General features: G+C 41.6%; 1 protein-coding gene across 2 annotated transcripts in view; it reads left to right on the top strand.

Moving 5' to 3' along the window:
• The window catches only part of ccdc120a (coiled-coil domain containing 120a), a 58,449-nt gene that overhangs the window by 492 nt on the left and 39,231 nt on the right, over positions 1-18,726 (top strand). Inside the window, exons 1-2 of one of the 2 annotated variants that reach the window (XM_083554932.1) lie at positions 4-176; positions 287-420. The gene's annotated coding sequence lies outside the window, so the exon portion shown is untranslated. Of the gene's footprint in view, positions 1-3; positions 177-286; positions 421-18,726 lie in introns of those variants that run through there. The other variant, XM_083554931.1, reaches the window with a different exon arrangement.

The following is an 18,726-nucleotide window of genomic DNA, read 5'->3' as shown; positions in this document are numbered from 1 at the left end:
CATCCCAAACGGACATTTAGTGCACTATCTAGTGCGTGATGGTGCATTATTATATTTCTTTTTTTTTTTTTTTTTTACCCCATCTAGTGCACTTTTAGAGGGAGCGCGCGCGACGCCGTTTTTAGGATGCAGCTTCTCCATAAAAGCGCTTTATTATGAACACCGATTTAATGAAGGTCGCGTGCACGACAAACCCGTTCGCACACGTTTCGTCTCCTTATGCACGCTTTTTTTCATTCCCAATCCTGAGGAATCATATTTCTAGACATCGTTTTTGTTCTGACAGGTTTCCCCTTACCTCCACGGCGATCCCAGATCATATGAAGAACATATGAAGATGTTTTGGGTATCATCTCAGGAATCCGAGATTTGCATCTCCAGGAGTGCGTTAGACCCCCGACTGTGAGACTCCTGGACTGTGTAGGTTTGTTTTTGCACTTTATTTTTCCACACCGAACCCAAAATGTATAGATGCTCAGATGTTGATTTCATGGAAGGAGAACTTGTGCATGTTTTGTACTGATGTGTGACTCGTGACTCTTTCTGAACGACTCTTTTAGGTGAGTCGATCAGGTGAATCGATTCGGTAGAGCTACCTTCACACACGCAAAAAAAAACAAAGCTGATTTTGATCTTCTAAGCGTGTTCTCCATCATTTGAGATGTATTTGCTCATTAGGATGCCACACCCTTCCTGAGTTCAGGCAGGATGCAGGTGAATGTAGACAATGACATATTGATCTCATATTCCATGCCAGTGTTTACAATTGAACTATAAAGTACCTACTCTTTTTGCTTAATTGCAATAATATTTAAGGAATTGTTCATCACTGCTTTTCTAGATATTATGTTTAGACTCTCAGACTTATATGAGAATATTAGATGTACTCTATGGACCAAAATATTGTTTTGGTCCTTTTTCCAGGCACATGTAGTTCTTCCACAAAGTTGAGGGCACACAACTGTGTAGGAAATCTGTGAATGCGCTAGCATAACATTTCCCCTTTGAACTAGTAGATCCAACCCTGCTTCATGACCATGCCCCTGTGCATAAAGCCAACTCCATGAAGATATGGTTGGAGTGGAAGATCTCCTGCTATCTCATGGAACATCTTCCCAGAAGAGTGGAGCTTGTTATAGCAGCAAACGGGCAATTTTTTTCCATACAGTGTAGTTAGTCCTGTATGAGTGTCCAGTATTTAAAGTTTATATACTTTAGCCATGTGTTTTCATTAAAGCTGTGGTTTTCAGTGAATCGAGAGCTATAATAGTCATGTGACCTAAAAGCAGCTATTTAAATTGTGATATGAGCCATGCATTGGATTTGGCTAGTTGTTTATGTATTCTTTTCTGAACCTGAATTTAAAGATCCAAGGGTTCTTCACTTTGACAGAGCATCTCATTTGCTTTTACAAGCAACTACAAACCACAAAATTGAATTGTGTTTGGAATTCTGAAAAATAAAAATTCTCCACAAAACAGGAAGTCAGATTGATTGTGATCTAAAAAGTTGAAAGATGCAACAAGTTGAAAATTGGGATTGAATATCGGAGTTTGCATTCGAGTCAAGGAGAGCAATGAGATCGTGAGCTGATCAGGTAATTAAACAGGATGTTAGATTGGATCAATTCAGATTAGATTAGATTAGATTCATGTCTGTAATGCATTATACTGTGTTTCTCTATAATAATGATTGTTACTATAGCCGTGGTGTCATAATGATGGTATTAAGAGGTGGATTAATTCAGGCAGAACAACACTGAAGCCCCTAGGTAATAAATGCACAGGCTTTTATATATATATATATATATATATATATATATATATATATATATATATATATATATATATATATATATATATATATATATATATATACAGTGTATATATGATAAGGGCTGTCAAAAGTTTTTCCTTACCAGAGTCGCCACTGGCTCACTCATTATGAACAAACTTATAAGCACTAAACTTATACACTCTTTTATACAACTCTATAACCGCTTTATCTCTGTAAAGCTGCTTTGAGACAATGTCCATTGTTAAAAGCGCTCTTTAAATAAATTAAATAGCACATAGTCTTCCATTCCAGAGTTTTTCCACGTCGGAATGTATTAATACAGAATTAATTGCTTATTAATTTAATTAATATGAATAAGTGCATTATAACAAAAATGTGATCCGCCGTACAACAATAAGGAACCACAGTCAGATCTGTGATCGAAGATAATAAGTTCAACACCTTTCAGCCAATTAGGATGGAGAGTTTGATTGCATTAAAAAAAAAAGAATGTGTTGTTCGGTGCCAGAAAGAAATGGTCTTAATAATTAAATCGGAATACACATTATAGATAACAGACTGAAGTGGTTTTTGTGTGACTCTTTCTTAGTGTGTGTGTGTGTGTGTGTGTGTGTGTGTGTTGGGGGGGGGTCTCTGTCTCTCTCAGTGTCTCTTTCTGTGTGTGTGTTTGTGTGTCTCTTAGTCTATTTTTCTCTGAGTGTGTCTCTCTCTCTGTCTCTCTTTCTTTGTCTGTCTATCTCTGTCTGTCTGTCCCTTTCTGTGTCTCCCTCTTTCTCTATTCCTCTCTATGTCTCTCACTCAATCTATCTCTCTCTCTCTCTCTCTCTCTCTCTCTCTCTCTCTCTCTCTCTCTTTCTCACTCTATCACTCCATCTTTTTTCCCTTCTCTGTCTTCTACTTCTCTCTTTCAGAGACGTCTCTAACATTGTTTTGTAAGAGTCCTGATATCATTAGAAGAACTGCAGTGCATTAAATCCTTTCTCAGAATCTCGAGCTTTTGCTTCTGCTGTTTGCAAGTTACAGTTTGAGTGTAATCGCATAATTACATTGCTATAGGGAGCGAGAAGAGAAAAGATAAAGCAGATGGCTCAGAGAGAGAGAGAGAGAGAGAGAGAGAGAGAGAGAGAGAGAGAGAGAGAGAGGAATCGGTTCCTCTGCAGTTCTTCCAGTAAGAATTGGGTCAGACTAGTTTGGAGGTGAAAAAGGCCCTTGACTATAATTCTTCTTAAAGAAGATGCAGTGCAGCCACCTGGCTTTGCCTTTTCTTAGCACAGAGAACACAAGGCTCCTGATGTGTGGATTTTGAGGAACATGGTCATGGGGATGTAAGGTATACATACGGCCCATTTTCTTCCTCAATTCTTGCTTTTTTTTTTTTATGATGATGCTGAATTTGATGAATGATGGAAATCTCTGTGAAGGTACATATAAGTTCCAGTTGTCTGGAAATTTCCAATGCTTTTGTGACTTTCTTTTATCCACTTCCCACATCACAGCTACTCATCGTGCTGAAAGACTAAGAGACTTTGCCGTGTGTGATACCTCATATTTCTTACCTCTGTGGTACAGGAAGCTTTCAGTCACGTCTGTTTATATCTGTATTGTATCTCTTTACAGTACATTCACTCTCTGACTCGCTAACGTTCAGACACTATTCGTAATCACATATATAGGAAAAAAAAAATTTGTGGGCATAATTCTAAATAAATCATTCTACATTCAGTCTCCATTTGCAGTTATTATAAGCTCCAATCTTCTGGGAAGATGTTCCACTAGATTTTGTGGAGATTTGTGGAGATGCATTCAGGCACAATGGTGTGAGTAAAGTCATGTACTGATGTAGGTGAGGTGATGGGGTGCAGTCTGTGTAAAACAAATGCATTCCGAAGATATATAAGAGGGTCTGAGCTCTATAGCAGGAGATCTTTCAGGCTTTGTGCACAGGGGGATTGTCATGCTGGAACAGCTTTGGGTTTTCTAGAGGAAGTGAAGGCAAAATTGTTTTGTCCTTTGGAGGACTTTTCACATGCACATCTTCATTGCTTGCATTGCACACTGTATTGGAACACCTGACCTTTCCTTGCCATATGTGGTTCTTCTTTAAACTGTTACCACAAAGCTGAAGGCACACAATTGTATAAGACGTCCCTGGACGCTGTATAAAAAAGTTTTGTGTTCACATGAACTTGGAAATCCAAACTTGTTCCCGCATGGCAATGCCCCTGTGCACAAAGCCAAGTAAATAAAGATATGCTTTTCCATGGTTTGGAGAGGAAGCTCTTGAGTGGCCTGCTATAAAACTTTGATCTCAACCCCTACTGAACACCATCTTTGAGATGAATGTGAACACCATTCGAAAACAAAATTTTCGAATGTGGTACTCCAAAAAAAGCAAACTTTAGGCAGTACATTGTATATTATACCTTTGTGAATTAGTAGAGATGAGAGGAAATAATTAGGATATTACCACATTTTTCGGACTATAAGCCGCTACGTTTTTCCCACGTTTTAAACCCAGCGGCTTAAACAACGAAGGCTAATTTATGGATTTTTCCTGGGTTTTTCCCGGTTTCACAAACTTCAAGCCAAAAAACTGAGCGACATAACATTAGACCAATGAAATTTCCGAACAGGAAGACGGTGAACAATGACTTTCTTGGTCGGCTACTGTTTAGATACAAGCCGTTGTAACGTGTTGAGTCTGGGTGAAGGGAGAGCTCGCTAACTCCAGTTGCAACAGAAATCATATAAACACAGACAGGTTTCCAAAACTCGTGCTTTTTTATTTATCTTGGCAACAGCGTTACGGGTTAGTCAAAGAAACTTAGAAATGAGCATCAGAAAATAATAAGGACATATTCCTCGGTCTTGCACACATGCAGTAATAGCGGAAAAATGCGGCTGCAGGCTATTCCCAAAATACCGCTATGCTCTTAAAGGAGCCACAACATATTTCACCCGTTACACCGTGTAACAGTGACTTTCGTTAAAGCCTGTGTAAGGTTCATTAGTTTCAGTGTAGACAGTGGCTTATAGACAGGTGCGGCTTATTTATGTTCAAAATAAACATCTTTTGTCAAATTCTGTGGGTGCGGCTTATATAAGGGTGCGCTTAATAGTCCGGAAATTACGGTAATAGAACATTTATTCCAATAACCTGTTCATTGTGGTTCATTCAACTATATTGCAATATCCATCCATCCATCCATTTTCTTCCGCTTATCCGTAATTCGGGTCGCGGGGGCAGCAGTCTAAGCAGGCCCCCGCCTTCGACTGCTGCCCAATCCTCACAGCACCGTCCCTTACGGTCCCTCCTGCAGGTGGTGAGCCCACGGGAAGGCGGCCCCACGTCACTCCGACGTCACGGACCTTGATATTTCCCTCGTAAGGGACCCCCGGAGCATAGAGGGTTAAGGGCCTTGCTCAAGGGCCCAAGAGTGGCAGCTTGGCGATACCGGGGCTTGAACCCCAGACCTTCCGATCTGCAACCCAGCGCCTTAACCGCTGGAGCCACCACTCCAATAATTACAATATAATTAAAAAGGTCATGATATGCTAATTAACCATTTAATAAATCATGAAGAATCAGGGACGTCCCGGAATACCGTCCTGATAGGTGTTTTTTCCTCTATTACAACATGTCACGTAAGGTGAAAAGTGACACGTTTTGCCGTGTTATATAAACACTATGATATTACAGGCTTATTATGCAGCCTGAGATCGAACGCGAGCTTGTAGGAGTGCTGGTGACTCCGGGAACCGGGACTGCAGTGGGAAATGGGGCCACTTTATTGGACCACTTGGGAACGGACAAAGAGAATAGAAGAGGACGATAAAGAAAAAGAAGCGAGAGGTGGCGGAGGAGGAGAAGAGCAGAAGGATGTAGACAGATGGGGGGGTGGAGGAAGGATGGAGCGAGGGAGCGAATAAGGGAGGGGTGTGTAAAGGAGGCGAGCACGGGTGTGAAAGAGTGAGTGTGTAGGGTTGGGTATAATTAGGGCAGCCTTTTGCCTCTGATTTCTAATTAGACATTCAGAGCAGCTCATCCTCTGCCCGCTGGAGGCTCGGTGAATATTTTACACAGAGCCTAAATCAAAGTCCTCTCTATCCCCCTCTCGCACTCTTTCTCTCGTCTGCTGAATGGGGCAGGATGTTCGGCAGGAGAATCTGGGTTGCTATGAGCTATAATGTAGTCTGAAGGTGTGCGGTCTGAAGACGCAGTGCCGTTTTTTAGTGGCAGCACGAATCAGGAGGGATTTAAAACACATCGCGAACGAACGAGGCCACGTTTAGAATCCGCGCCTCGAGTTTCGGAATTTTAGCAGCGAGAAACAATGAGGGATCCGAGGGAAGAGTTATGAATGGAAATGTGTGGGATGAGTGGACTAACCTCTTAATGTTTTCCCAACGTGTGAGTGTAAAGATTTTGTTTACGATACGGATGTTGTACATCAGATTAAATGATGTCTCATATTGCACTTCTCTCACACTTCATTTTTTGGAAATATGTCGAAATGGTACCTAATCTGCATTCCTGACAACTGACTGACTCTTCTATTTATATTGTTTGACTTCTTTATACTTCTATATACTCTAAAATGCCTTGCAGTACCTGGTCACCTATGAACATTTGATCCCATTTCTGTCATTACATACAAATCAGCATTTTTAGATTAATAATAAGGATAATAACAAGGATTCCTTTTTCATGAGAAAGAAAAATTAGACCAATTTGAAATGCTTAGTGGTTAAGGCATTGGACTTTCGATCCAGTTGAAATCCCAGTCACATCAAGCTACCACCCCTAAGCCCCTGAGTCAGGCCCTTAACAACATGGCTGCCCAGTTGTGTGAATAAAATAAATGTAAGTGGCGTCTGGATAAAGGAATCTGCCCAAATGCCATAAATGTAACTGTAAACACATGCATTAGCGCATTACGGAATGGTGTCGACTGAAGTTCTGGTTTCCAAACTGAGGCGGATTATTTTCCAATTTACATTAGGGAAATATTTGTCAAATTTTGTATAATTTGCTAAAGAATAACCGCTACTTATACACTCTTTTCCAGCCATGTATGGTTCTTCACGAAACTCGACAAAGTTTTTCCCAAAACTCAAAGCAAGAAACCCAATTCTTTTCCAGCCTGACAGTGTGAAGTGTGGAGCTTATTATAAGAGCAATTGATTACTGAATGTGGAATAGGGGGTTAAAAAAACACAAGCTCAAGTGTCGTACATTTACATTTACGGCTTTTAGCAGACGCCCGTGTCCTGAGGGACGTACAAAAGTGCTTCGAGTCTCCATCAATGAATAAATCTACACTGGATCACTAGATTAAAAATTAAATATTAGCTTATATCTCTGTTGAGAAGACAGCAAACCTGAAAAAGTGCTAGTTTAAGTGTTTCAGGAAGAGGAAGGTCTTCATCCGTTGCATGAAGTTTGCCAGTGACTACGCTGTTTGGACGTCTAGGGGAAGTTCATTCCACCACCTCGGTGCCAGAACTGAGAGTTTCACATACTTCTACCCCTGAGAGAAACTTTTGTCCATGTAGGATAGTTATGGTCAGTGTTGTGGAACAACCAAGAGACAAGTTGGATCTCAATTAGAGGAGATATAAAGAGTCGTCCTTTGTATAAAAAAATAAATCTAATTTCATGTGATTTAGACACTGCATTCCACAACACCATTCATCCCGAAGATCCGGAAATCTCCATGTTGGAAATCATGGAGTTCAAGCTTCTGCTTTGAGGGTAACAAAGTTCTCACACTGGAAACTCGAGAATCTTCAGCAGGCGAAAATTTTCTGTCCTATTTTATATATACAGACTTATATATATCTCTTCTTGTGCACATGAACATGAACCAGGCTTCCCGTTAAAAAATGCAGCAGTGCTTTTTTGTCGCCTGCATGAGAGAACGAGTATATTGTACTTTTTGGAAAGAGGCCAAAGTGGATTAAGATTGCCCTGCTGTATTAGCTCAGCCCTGCGGCACTGTCTTTACCCAGAGGTCTGTGCACGACAGGCAGGAATCTTGCGAGCAAGAGACCGTGTGTCCCACTTTGTCCACTTTTAATATTCGAAAGCATGCAGCGGAAGCTTTAGAAGCGCAGAATCCCAACACTAAAGCTTAGGCTTAGTGGTCAAGAGAGGACCTAAACCCTATTGGAGGTTATGAACAAACATATTTTACATTCCTTATTTAAAAAAAAAAACAATAAATGGGCATTTGGGATTTTGTGTGTGGAAAAAAGTGCAATATTTTGGAGAGTCTGGCAATATGAAAACAGGAAATTTCAAGAAATCTCATATATGCCTTGATTTCAGCGACTGGATATACACTATATGGACAAAAGTATTGGGACACCTGACTTTTCCAGCTATATGTTGCTATATGTAGATTTTCCATTCACTTGATCTAGGAGATCCCAAAAAGATATACGTACCATGGGTTGGAGAGGAAGGTCTCCTGCTATAACGCTACTCTATTGAACACTTTCACATTTGTATTACATTTTAATTTTTTATTTAACATTTTTTGTACACTTAAGCGATTAAGATCAGAACATTGTTCAAACAAGACTCAACACAATGGGTCTTTGGAAAATGTATGTGATTTGCAGGAAAAAGCCTTTTTAAGCTTCACAAAATAGGAATTGTGTATGAGATCTGAGATGTCCATGATGGACTAGTGCCTCTCTATTCACACCCAGAAAACACACAGACTCCTGTCCAGAAACAGCTGTAATTCCTGATCATTTCCTCTTGTTTATATTGTTTGTTTTTGAGGGGGCAAAGCCTGAAAAGTTCAAGGAAAGATGCATAGAACCACGAAGTTCCCCATGATTGATCATTTCAACATGGCTGAGGAGAACTTTTGAGGAATTCAGTCTGAAAGCTTTTGTTGCCAAGTTGCACGACATCATGTATTAAAAGAAAAGTTGATGTTGCTCGTTGCTATGGAATGAAATCTATCAAATGATACATTTCCCAACAGAATCAGAATCAGGTTTATTGGCCAAGTGTTTTGACCTACAAGGAATTCGGTTCCAGCTGTTTGTGACTCTCGCTACAGACATAAATAACAGGCTTATAGACAAGACTATATGAGACAATGCTGACTATACATAATAAATTGAAATGTACTGCTGCTTAGATTTGGCAACCCAACACCAATCTATAAAAACATTCAAAGAGCCTGTTTTTTGGGGGTTTGAGCTCATACATATCTAGAAACTCGTATGGAATTAAACGAAATCAGGATAAGACTCAGACGTTCACCTCTTTTCATTTACCAAAACCCAGTTTCCTAGTGTAGAGTAATTCTGTGCTTGAAGGGCATGTAAAGGAACGGACAGATTCATGGCGGTTGCATACGAAGCATGGCGCGGCGTTGCATCTTCAAAGAGTTTTGCTGACTGCGGCAAATTGAACAGACCGCTCAGACAGTAGCAGGCTGAAGTGTGACCAATTGCAGAAATATGTGTGTGAAAACAAGGCCCAGGGGATTTTGAAAAGACGACCAATCCTCCATCTGGGGGGAACTTTCCGGGGGAAAAAATACGAGCTCTGCGCTGCGCTGTTCAAACCCTCAGCTTTGCTCTTTTCATCGTTTCATTGTTAAAACGAATTCGGCCACGTCAAATGAAAAGAGCTTGACCTCCTCGCTTGGGTTCGAACATCTGGGTCCGTGTCAATCATTTGGACGCCATCACGATGCCTCGACCCCGCCCCCATAGTGCCAGCGCCCTAGGGGTGAAAGGTTATTGGCTGTGCAGTCGGAACTGCCAAGCTGCGATATGCCACTATTTTTAGTAGGGGATTTTCAGCGTTGTTGCCATGCAGCGGTTGGCTTTCGCCTGTCGAGTGTCTTCTTCTCTTTTTTTTTTCCTCCCCTCCCATCCTCTCTCTTTCTCTCTCCCTTTAACCCTCTCTCACTCTCCATCACTCACTCTCGTACGGTATTTTGCTCACTCTCGTACTGCGCAGTGTGACTCTGTGTTGAACTGTGACAGACCGGAGTTTCACTCGAGCAGAAAAATATAGGCCAGACTGCAAGACAAATCACATAGCAACATGGAGCAAGAGAGGGGGGGGAAGAATAGAAAAGAAAATGGAAAACATAAGAAATAGATCCGTTACTCCGGCATATGGGGGATGCAGAGGTTAATTCACTGGTTGTCACTTTTCAAAAGGATTTGAGTGCTGTGAAAGTCAAGGTGTAGATGACTGGGTGTGTCCATAGTTGCGTTTAAAGAAAATGTTGGCTTGCAGAGAAAGATCGAAAGAGAGAAAAGGAGAACGAAAGAAAGAGAGAGAGAGAGTGAGAGAGAGAGAGAGAGAGAGAGAGAGAGAGAGAAAGGAAACTGAAGAACTCAGCTAGACAAGCGGTTAAAGATTAATAAGTGGCTAGAACATTGTTGGAGAGAAATGCCGAGATTTTGTTGGTCATGAGTTTTCTAAATTAAAAATACCTGAGCTCCCACTGTCTCATTTAATGAACACATTAAGCAGTACTCAAAAATGAAAAAAAAAAAAATTCACGGATCCTAAATATGTTCACGCTGCTTTCATCTCTTTCTGATTTTTAGCTGTGGTTGGGGCATTGGACTCTGGATCGGTTTGCAGGTTCGGGTCACGGCACCACCAAGCTGCCACTGCTGGGCCCTTGACCCTCAAATACTATCTGCCAAATACTGTAAATGTATTTTAATGTACTAAACCAGCCGCTGTACGAGGTGGAATGAAAAGGTTTCGAAACTAGTTTTGTAACATGCCAACAGATGGCAGCACAAGGCTACATGCACAGTCACTGGAAGCACCGACATCGTCCTGTGTACATCAAGAGCTTTGCAACTGGCAACTTTTCTGATCACGTGCGAACCTTGTCACAGAGCTCTCCTCACACGTAGGTTTCTCGCCAGAAACAACACAATCTCACTTCAACACCCACCCTACTCGCCAGATTTGGCTCCTGCATACTTCATCCCCTTCCCAAAAATAAATATCCAGTTCAGAGGACACCGTTTTTGACACCGTTACGGAGATCTGGAGCGAATCGCAGAAGGTGAGAGCGAGAAGACTCCCAGGACACGTTCCAGAAGTGGCAGGAATGCTGGGAGCGCTGTATTGCTGTGCAAGGGGCCTTTTTTTTTTTTTGTAAACAGTCCCACTTTGCTGCTATAATAACCTTCACTCATTTGGAAAGATGTTCATGTGGAGATTTGTGCTCATTCGGCAGGGTTTAGGTGATTTAGGTGAGTTAAAAAGGCCTGGGGTAAAAAATTCAACATAAAAAATTCATCCCAAGGTGTATAATATGGTTAAAGCACTATATCAGGAGATCCACTCCAAACCATGGAAAGCATATCTTCACTGAGCTTCTCTTGTCTCAGGAGGAACATTAAAAGGAGCCTTTCCATTTCCTATTTCATCTCATTGCTGTCCAAAAGAAACGACAGTGATAATAATGAGGTATATTTTTAGTTTTTTTCCCCCTGGGTTTACTTTAGGAACTACTCCTGATGGAAATGAATTGGCAGTTGACCAGGTTTTTAAGGAAGCTCCTCCAGCGGAATATGGTGTGCACACTTTAGGAGACATCCAGCGTCTCCTTTAGATTTCACTAACAAAAAGTGAAATCTGAAGAGGCAAGTGACCCGGCTTTGAACTCGCTCTGGCACGTACTGGTTTCTCTCGCTCACACACAGCTGATATGTTGTATGTCTTGGAAACATGTTGGATAGTAACATCGGTTGAATCAGTGTGTACAATGTTCTTGCGTCTCTTACTGTGAGTAGAGAGCAGAGAATGGAGTTAATGTGCTCATCAGTTTCTTCATGACTAGAAATTCCCTTAGCGATGCGTTCAGGTGTTTTTCCCTCGGATTCAGGGGAGACGTCAGGAGCTTCTGGCGGAATAGCTGAAATCTATTTTTGAACATTTTTGGGAAAGCGTGGCAATTTATTAATTGGGAAAAATATAAAGTGCTGCACCCTGATAGTGTAGTGCATTTTCTTGACCAAAGAGGGCGCTCTTTCACTTCAGACTCCCATCTCCACATCAGCTAAACCTGATTTAACCCTGTGGTTAGAGGACTGTGGAGAATTTCATATAACACAGCTCAAAACCACGGACTAGGATAAGTGTGTGTGTGTGTGTGTGTGTGTGTGTGTGTGTGTGTGTGCGTGCGTGCGTGCGTGCGTGCGTGCGTGCGTGCGTGCGTGCGTGCGTGTGTGTGTGTATATACACTATATAGACAAAATTATTGGGACACCTGGTCTTTCCAGCCATATGTGGTTCCCCTCAAAATTATTACCACACAAATTAGAGGCACACAAATTGTATATGACGTCTTTGGATGTAGGAGCATGACATTTTTTCCTTCACGTTCCAGTATAACAGTGCCCCTGTGCCAACTCCATGAAGATATGCTTTTCATGGGTTGGAGTGAAAGATCTTCTACTATAAAGCTGGATAGTGAGGTCTTCTCACCTCACCTACATCAGTACCTGATTTTACTAACCGGCAGAAATCAGACTACAAAATCTATTGGAAAATCTTCCCAAAAGAGTGGGGGTTATGGGTTTTATACACACACACACACACACACACACACACACACTATATTGCCAAATGTTTTGGGACACCTGGTCATAAGTACGGTATGTGCTTTTTTAGCATCGCATCCCAATTCGCATCCCAATTCGCTCTTATAATTCCTTCCACTCTTCTCAGAAGATGTTCCACTAGATTTTGGAGTGTGCATCAGGCCTCAAGGGTGTTAGTAAAGTCAGGTACTGATGTAGGTGAGGGTGAGGAGACCTGGGGTGCAGTCAGCGTTCACATTCATCCCAAAGGTGTTCGGGTAGGGAAGAGATTAGAGCTCTATAGCAGGAGATTTTCCTCTCCAAACTATGTAAAGCAGATCTTCATGGAGCTCGCTTTGTGCACAGGGGCATTGCCATGCTGGAACAAGTTGTATATATATACAGGAAAGAATTAAGCTACAGGAGCCTGAGGCAATAGGAGGCATATAATGAGTCAATTTATTCAGGAAACTCCAAATATCAATGTCACAGACTGTGGCCTTAAGATTAATACACACACTGAAACTTGAAGCAGAACACTGGTGCACTCAGCATCATCTCCAGGGTTTGATCCTGAACTCATCTTAGTTCTTATACATGTTGGTCCATGTCAGGTTTCCTCTGGATCCTTTGGCTTCCTTCTGTTTTCCATCTAACAAAAACATATATTTTTGTTGATTAGAAAGGGAGGTGGTAGCTGATCAGAAGTTTAAATCCCAGCACCACCAAGCTGCCACTGCTGGGCCCTTGAGTGAGGCCCTTATCCACCAAATGCTCAAGTGTAAGTCTCTCCGAATAAGTGTATCTCCAGATGCCATAAATGTAAATGTAAACTCTAAACTAAACTCTAGGTGTGAATGCGTGTGTGTGTGTGTGTGTGTGTGTGTGTGTGGGTGTGTGTGTGTGTGTGTGTGTACATGGTGCCCCTGAGTGTTTCCACTTTCACACTTCATGCTCAAAGTTCTGAGGATAAACTCCAGACCTTCTCTGGTTCAGAACACTGACTGAAATTGAATGAACAAAGAACCTGAAACTACAAACTTAAAACAAAAAAAGAATATGTAGAAAACGAGAAGCTTGAGAAGAACTTGGAAGAAACCTGTAACCATGATTTATGCATGCGGTACAGAGACGGAGCAACAGTACGAGAAAAACAAGAAATGATGTATTTACACTGAGTAACGAGTGAGTAACAGGACGAAAAAAGGAGACTAATGAGGAGAAACAGGTGTTAACGCTGATCAGAGGGTGTGGTCACCAAAAGCTCAGAGTGAACCTTTGCAGCTGAACAAGTGTTGCGGTGGAAAAGTCATTCTGAAGCGGTGAAGCTTATGCAAGACGCTTTGAAGGGGAGACGCCCCATGTCGAGGATTCTTTAAAAGTACGCTCAAAATGTGGCTTTATTTAAGACCGCAACTATTAGATACTCTGGAGTTTACTTCTCATTTCCTGTTTTTAGATCGAGTATATTCAGGTGGACACCAGGTGAACATCCTATTCTACATTTAGTCCATTTTTCCAGTCAGTTCTTCTGGGAAGATGTTCCACAAGATTTTGAAGGCTTCGGGGGGTGAAAATTTCATCCCAAAGCTGTTCAATAGGATTGAGGTCAAAACTCTATAGCAGGAGATATTCCACTCCAACCTATGGAAAAACTCTTTTCAATGGTATGAGGAGGAAACCTTGAGAGGAACCAGACTCAAAAAGACACCAAGTGTGTCATTATAAACCATTAAAACATTACAAAGACTGGAAAGTGAGAAATATCCTGAGCACCAGAGTGTGTGATTAGGAGTCCTTTCTCTATACAGTCAGTTGAAGTTGTGGAACCCGGAGCTCCTGAGCAACTCATAAATTAGCTCAAGATCTGAGATCATTATAGCGTTGACACAAACTCTTCCATGCCTGAGCCTTGAAATGTCCAACGATGGAGAAACAGCATATCTAGAATGTTATTTTAGATATGATAATTAATATCACATTTTTCCGCCACACTGTAACACAGGATGTCAAGGTGCATGAGTTTGGTCCTTGGGGACGCTCCACCAGACCACAAATTGTTGTCTATCATTTCTGAGCACACCTGGGCCAGCATGTACTGTACAGCTCCTGATTACCCAGACCTGGATGTCTCCGAGGACTAAGCTGAAACTCACTGGAGGGCCCTCACGTGCTGTTGAGCATTAGCTAATTAGGTGTCTATTGGCTGCTTCTTCACAATGATTCCACCATGTATTTTTTGAGGATTGCTATAAGCGTACAGGCCGGTCAGTGCTCACTGGCTAATGATGTCTGCATCCTGTTTTCTTTCCTCCTGTCATGACCTCTTGTCTCTCTCTCTGTCCCTTCTTGAGGCGAATGCTGCTGCTGGACGGCTCTTCAGCGCACTGCGTCACACTGTTCTTACTTTCGAGCTCACTTTTCTTTCTGCCCTGGATTTTTTTTTTCCTTATAATACATCAGCCATATGTTTATAAAGACGTAATCGCCGGTCATGACGTTAGAAATATGTGTATTTTTTTTCTGTATGGAGAAAAGTATTTGGACGCCTGACTTTTCCAGCCATATGTGGTTCTTCACCAAACTGTTACTGTTACTGGTACACAATTGGCGTGAAATTTTCCCTTGACTTTAACTAGGAGGTCCAAACCTGTTGGTATGCACAAACCCAGCTTTTTGAAGATATGCTTTACATGGATTGGAGTGGAAGATCTTTATCTACATCAGTACCTGACTTTACTCACTGGCTAAAAATCTCTCTATACGCCAAAATCTAGTGGTACATCTTCCCGGAAGAGTGGAGCGAAGAGAGACTACATGTGGAATGGGATGCTCAGAAAGCACATACCAATCTTATACTCAGGTGTCCACAAAGATACAGAAGGTATAGAAAAGTGGACTGAAACCCCGACTGTTTTATAGCATATTAATGATAAAAACACAAGAACACAGAAAACAGAATTGTAATTGTTCATAAAAGAATGTTTTTTTTCTGATCTGTATGAGTTATGAGGCCTCTCTCGCCCTCCTCATGTCCCCTGCACACTCGTACATACCTGGTTAAACTCGTAAAATGGCTTGATAGCTATTAAGAGCTGAATAGGTTGCGACAGAGCCAAAAAATAAGAAGGAAAAAAAAAAACACTGGGTCTACAAGACCTCATCTACAGTACAAAACCGCTGCTTTATAGGCCACGCCAGCATGACATATGGAGCCGTACTTCCGACTGACCTCTTAGGCTGCTTGGAATGTTTAAAATCGGAACGCCGATTTGCCGAACGGACCCTGAGATCCTGCGTCTCTGGTCTGGTGCCAGCTGTAGACAAATAAGGAACAGTCTAGAGCACCTGGTCTTGTGGCCTCCTTATCATCGCTCTGTCTTGGTTGAAAGAGTAACGTGTTAATAATCTTATAGGACGTGTTTGCTGTCGTAAAAACGGCTGCCTCTGATCATGCAAAAGAAAAGACACTGATTTAAAGCGGGTCCCAGCCTCCAATTTCCTCCTTTATGAAGAGATTTATAGAGGTCCACCGTGGCCTCTATGGAGCGTTCACATTACCGATATATATATTTTATGACGGAAGGTCCAACGAGGAAAGAAAACATTCATCAAGAGCGCTGAAATGACACCGTAGGGAAGCGAGAACAGGGAGAAAGAGCTTCACACCGTTCGTGTAGGTGTGAATGTTATGGATTTTTATCACTTTGTAGGTTTTTCACAAACATTCTAACGTAAACATTTGTTATTAAGTGCCATGCATTTTTTGCGCTGTTATACCATCTGAATACTGGATTCTGATTGGCCGGAAGTTTGTTAAGTGTTAAACACGATGGTAGTTCGAAGTCGAATCAGCATCCTGAATGAATGCGCTGCTAATTAATACCCGTAACAATACTCACATGCAGTTCTTTACAGTGAAACAGCTATTGTGCACATTTCCTAATGACTTCACCGAGCTCCATGGAGGATTTGCGCATGCACGTTAACGCAAACGCATTTCTAGAACAGTCTGTTGTCGTGCTGCGGAGAAACAGAAGGGCTAATCGAACCGTACAGACAAGACTCAGTTACGTATTTGAGCGACAGCGCCCTCTAAGGTTGGAAAATGCCATGGACGCAGAATCCGGTAATCTTCCGCTGGTGCTGCTACCACTTTCTCGTAGCGATACGACGTTATTCTCGTAGTGTCACGGGTTTTTTTCTCGGAATTTCGACTTTTTTCTGTTTTCATTTACATTTTTTTTTTGAGAAGAGGATAAATTCTCATAGTGCTACGACTTTATTCTTGTAATTTTGACTTTATTCCTGTAGTGCTACAACTTTATTTTGGTCATTTCGACTTCATTCTAGTCATTTCGACTTTATTCTCAGAATCATTGATTTAGAATTATTTTCAAAAAGACACACGATTAACAATCTCCAGATGTCTTCAGTGGATATCTTGGAATATGGTATCAGATGTAAGACATTGTGGCATGTATGTTTACATAACCGGATAAAAAGCCTGATAATGATCAGATAATCAGACATCGAACTGATTACTAGGAAACACCCACTCGGGATGGGGGCAAAATAACCTTTGTAAGATGGTATAGACATTACTAGAGCATGTAGGTGTTTAAAGTTTCCCTGGTTACTTTGGTGTGTGTGTGTGTGTGAAGGTCACAGTTGTGCCTGGAAACACCAAAAAGAGACGTTCTATGAAGCAGCCTGTCTCGATTTTTCTTCCTGTATCAAAAACTTTCACAGACTGTAATTACTGTTCAACTTCAGAAAGCAGTCCTTCTATCCTGTATCGCTTTGATATAAATGATATAATTGCTACTGTTAATCTGAAACCTGTGATTCCTCGCCTTCAGCTCTCAGCTGAGCTCTTACGGTGAGACGACGGTGAGAAATGCAGGTCTTGACAAGTCGAAGGTGCAACCTAGTGTTTGGGTTAGTTTTCAGAGGCTCATCTCTTAAAGCCCTCAACCTTCACTCCCTTAAACTGTTGTAGCTGTGCAGGCACTTTAATCCCCCCTCCCCCCACCCCATCCTCAGTTCTTTGAATAAGTTCAATCAGAATCGTAGTTTTTGGCACCTACTTGCGTTTTTTTTTTTCTTTTTTCATTGTTTCATTGTTTATTAGCGAGATCCAAACTTCAAACCAGTTCCTTGTGCTTCAAAAAAAAAAAAGAAGAAGAAGACAGCTTTTGTGTTGCCGACGTCCTCATGTTTTTTCAGCCTGGAGATGAGATGAAGAACTTCATGCGAATCATGCGAAAGCTGTTGCCTGGCAACAACGAGCTCCTCCCCTTTTCCGTATCAAAGCGGCGCACGGAGATCACGCATTCTGTTTGAAGCGCAGCTCGCAAGGCCTGTCGGAGCCGCCTCGCCTTTAAAACGGAAAAAGAAAAACCCCATCCCATCGGGGCTTCTTGGTGGAATAAGAAGCTCACCAGTACTTCAAGGAATAATTTGGAGAGGAAATAATATAAAAAAAACGTTGATTTGCATGTGTGCACTTATTCCAAAAAGTAGCTGACGGCGTCTTGGTGCTTTTAATTTTGCGAACAGCGTACACAATATTCCATCAAAACCATTTCATACCACGGCTCAGACAAATTCTCAGGTCTGATTGGCCTGAAGGTGTGGTTTATTTCTCTATAACACCGGCTCTAATGGGTTTTCCAGCTGCAAGACGGATCGCGGGTTTATACAAATGAACTTGTTAAAAAATACGTAATAACAGCGTACAATGATGCCACGTGAACAGATTTAATAAATGCGTATCATCAGCTATATGAAGTTTTCTTTGAAAGCATGTTTATTAAGCAGTTACGGAAGACGACTCCAATTTCTGTATTTTTGCTTTTGCTCTAATCGTAAGGAGAAGTTTTGAGAACTTTCTTATTTCATTGGCATTCTTCAAGGTGGAGGTGTAGAGTTGAAGATGCTGAGATTTCCATCACGAGTGACGAGGATGGACAGGTTTAGAAATAAGTTTATTAGAGGGACCGGGCAGGTAGGACGTTTTGGAGACAAGGTGAGAAAGGTGTGATTGAGATGGTTTGGTTATGTGCAGAGGAGAGACATGGGGTATGTGGGTAGAAGAACCCTGAGAATGGAGCCGCCAGGACAAGGAGAAGGCTTATGGATGTAGTGAGGGAAGACATGCAGGTGGTTGGTTTAAAAGATGCAGATGGAGGGGACAGAGTGATACAGAGACGGGTGAGCCACCGTGGAGAGCTGAAAAAAGAGGAAGAAGAAGAAGATAAACGGATACTACTACTACTACTACTACTACTACTACTACTACTACTACTACTACTACTAATACTAGTAGTATTG

The sequence above is a fragment of the Silurus aristotelis genome (genome assembly GCF_946808225.1).
Source record: "Silurus aristotelis genome assembly, chromosome: 11".
Taxonomy (NCBI): Eukaryota; Metazoa; Chordata; class Actinopteri; order Siluriformes; family Siluridae; genus Silurus; species Silurus aristotelis.
This window is presented reverse-complemented; position numbering and strand designations above follow the sequence as displayed.